Source organism: Mus pahari, chromosome 21 (assembly GCF_900095145.1).
Source record: "Mus pahari chromosome 21, PAHARI_EIJ_v1.1, whole genome shotgun sequence".
In the NCBI taxonomy this organism is placed as follows: Eukaryota; Metazoa; Chordata; class Mammalia; order Rodentia; family Muridae; genus Mus; species Mus pahari.
The window spans coordinates 46,665,969-46,669,803 of record NC_034610.1 but is presented as its reverse complement, the minus strand read 5'-3'; positions in this window follow the sequence as shown (position 1 = coordinate 46,669,803).

The window sequence follows — 3,835 nt, the reverse complement described above, 5'->3', positions numbered from 1 at the left end:
GGATTTGGGAGCCCTGAGAGGCACTTCCTGGCACCCAGCTGTGCCCATCAGCCTCTGACATTGGCATGATTCTCTTCCACAAACTCTCTGATCCCCATTCAGGTCAGCTTCAATGGGCAAGCTGGAAGCTGGAGCCTAGGAGGAAATCTCACCTTCTTAGCCCTTCAGCAAGGGACTTAATTTGCTGCTTTTGCTGGGGGCTCCACTGTACTCTTTGGCTGGGATTTTTTTCCTCCTCTCTCTCAGAAGGATTACACCTTCCTCTGGGATTGGCTTGCTTTTTAGATAGGGGATTTATTTGAGATTGGCAAATGAAATCTATCTAGCCATTAGCCTGTTTGCAAGGGCCACATTCGGCCCTTGCAAAATGTGGGCTTAGTGTCATTTGGCTCCTTTCATTTCTTCAAAGAAATTAATGGAATGTGTTTGCCTTATTAATCTCTTATGTGTAATGTCCCCTCCCACTTGGTCTGCCTGTTCTTCCTTCTTTTTTTTTTTTTTCTCTATATCTGTTCTTTTTAATAGCTTAATTATGTGCCTAGGAGAGCATTTTTCACATTTTCTATAATGATCAAACTTTCCTTTCCTAGAAAGCCTGACATCTGCAAATGCAGAGACCTTCTGTCACCTGGACACAGAAGGCTAGCACCAGGGACGGCTAATTGAAACCAGAACAATGACAGCAAATAGCACAGTACAGACCAGCAGCGCTCGCTAGATAAGGCAAAACTGATCCAAGAAAGCCTGTGAGGGTTTAATTCCTGACCATTTCACTGTTGAAATAACTGAGGGCCAGGATTTTGTTGTACATTGTTTGCTTGAGAAAGGGTCTAAGCTGTTTGCAAACTTGCTTTGTCGCCTAGATCCAGCTGATCCTCTTGCCTTAGCTTCCCACGCTCTGAATTCCAGGTGTGCACCAACGCGCGTGGCTCAGTGCGGAGTTCAGTTCCGGTCTTAAGTACAGTTAGTGATGGTAAGACCTGCTTTCCAGTGATCCGATCATTCAAATTATCATCACATTTTAGATCATTAAAATTCTTTTGTTGTCTTGGATACACGGGCTGGTGCTACTCAAGCTGGCCTGAAACTCGCAATGTAGCTGAGGACGACCTTCAACTTCTGACAACACTGCCTCTGCCTTCGGAATGCTGAGATAACTCCCAGTTTGATTTGGTGCTAAGCAATAGAAAGCAGGACTTCATGCACGCTCCCTGTGCAAACATTCTGCCTCAGAGCGGGTTTCCCAGGCCTTTCCACTCATCTTTGTACAAGGTAAATAATTTTGTACGAGGTAAATAAGCATTTTAAGCCACCACCACTCATTTAATCTTCACAGTATGACAGCATTCAGTGAAGTAACATCTTCACTGAACTATGAATAAATAACCTGCCGAAGACTGCCTACAAAGTGGGCCGGGATACTAGCTACTCTGAGATGGGCCAAAGATACAACATTGTTTTTGCACCTTAGCCTAGCTTCACTACCCAGCTCTATTTTCTTTTTCAATTTTTTTGAAAATAGTTTTTAACCGTTTATTTTCTGGTGTTTCACAGAGACAGGGTTTCTCTCTGTGGCCCTGGAACTCACGACGTAGACCATGCTAGCCTTGAACTCATTGAGATGTTTCCTGACTGTGCTGGTATTAAAGGTGTGCGCCGTTACTGTTTATTTATTTATTTTTTGCTTATTTTAAACTTCATAAATTACTTCGTTCTCTCTTGTGCTTCCTCTCTCCCTCTTCCCTCTCCCATCCCGACTGTGTGTGTCTGCTTAATCTATTTTATAGCCCTTCCTCTTTTGACACTGTTAGAAGTTGAACTGTGTATCTTACTTAGAGTTTCTATTACTTTGACAAAAACACCAAGGCCAGAAAGCAAGTCTGGAGGGGAGGGTTAATCTCACTTACACTTCCAGATGGAAGTCCATTCTTGGAGGGTGTCAGCTGAGGGACTCAAGCAGGGCAAAATGCTAGAGGCTTGATGCAGAGGCCTTGGATTGGTGCCGCCTACTGGTTTGCTCCCCATGGCTTGCTCAGTGTGCTTTCTCATAGAACTCAGGACCACCATCCCAGGGCTGACACCACCTACAATGTGCTGGTCTCTCCCCCCTTGATCACTAAATGAGAAAATGCCTTTCAGCTGGATCTCATGGAGGTATTTCCTCAACTTTGGCTCCTTCCTCTCAGATGACGCTAGCTTGTGTCAAGCTGACACAAAACCAGTGCTGTGTGTTCTCTCAAAATTCACAATGAAAGCCCTGATCCTCGGCACTTCACACAGCCCGTTATTTGGAATAGCGCTTTATACTTAGTTAAGATGAGGTCACCTGAGGCAAGGTGAGCCTCCTAATCTGCCTGATATTTTTCCAAAAAGAACTTGGACAGAAAGATGCAAGGAAGAATGTCATGTGAGGAGGAATGGGTCTGTGCTAAGTTAATCAAGGAACCTGACTCACAAAGTCCAGGGCCTAGGCGTGAAGCTAACTCGCACAGCCTTAGAAGCTAGCCAGGGTATGAGGTAATGCATTTCTGGGTTTCTGGGTCTTCAGACATTACAGGTATGTTTTGGTTTTTTTTTTTTTTTTTTGTTACTCCTGACCTAGCAAACCACACCTATATTTAGATGATTCAGAAATCTTGCTTTCTGCTCTCTTTCTCTGCCTGATTGCAGTATTTTTCCAACTATGTGCACAATTTTAGCACAGTGAGACAGGAGCGGTTGTCTTATTGTCAAACAGTGATCAGAAGAGTGACCCTTGAATTCTCAGAGACACCCCTTCCCCCAACCCCACACTTAGGTGTCAAATGACTGCATTCAAAACAAAGGCTTTGAAGTCCACTGTCATGAAAGGCCAGCTTCCATCTATCTGCACCTGACCTTGGGAACAGAGAAACTTTCTGTCTTGATTTCATTAAAATAAAAATTTGTCATTGTCATCATCATCATCATCATCTCATTATTTGTAGTTTTTGAGACAGGGTTGTGATGGTTTGTATATTCTTGGACCAGGGAGTGGCACCATTTGGAGGTGTGGCCTTGTTGGAATAGGCATGACCTGGTTGGAGTAGGTGTGTCACTGTGGGTATGGGCTTAAGACCCTCACCCTAGTTGCCTGGAAGTCAGTCTTCCACTAGCAGCCTTTGAATGAAGATGTAGAACTCTCACCTCGTCCTGTACCATGACTGCCTGGATGCTGCCATGCTCCTGCCTTGATGATAATGGACTGAACCTCTGAACCTGTAAGCCAGCCCCAATTAAATGTTGCCTTTTTATAAGACTTGCCTTGGTCATGGTGTCTGTTCACAGCAGTAAAGCCCTAAATAAGACAAGGGTCTCATCTGTTAGCCCAGGCTGGCCTTTGTGTGGCTAAAACTGAACTTCAACTTGTGATTCTCCTGCCTCAACATATGGTGTACTAGAATCATACATTCTACCTCGACACATTCACATTACGTAATAAGAGCTAATACTAGGATTATCATGTAGGGTCCTGCTCAAGTTTCATTTCTGTTGCTGTGACACTCAACCTGACTAAAAGCAACTTCGCGAGAGAGGGCTTTATGTGGTTTACAATTCCAGGTTTCAGGCCATCCCTAAAGGGATCCAAGGCGGGAACTCATACCCAATAGCACTGTTCATAGTCAGGAACAGAGAATGTATGCACTCATGCTGGGTCTTACCTCACCCAGTTCTCTCCCATCTTACACAGTGCAGGAACCCTGCGCAGGAAATTGTGCTACCCACAGTGGGCTGGGCTTCCCACATCAATTAACAACCAAGAAAATCTCCCAGAAACCAACCTAATCCAGGCGATTTTTCAATCAAGGCTTTCTTC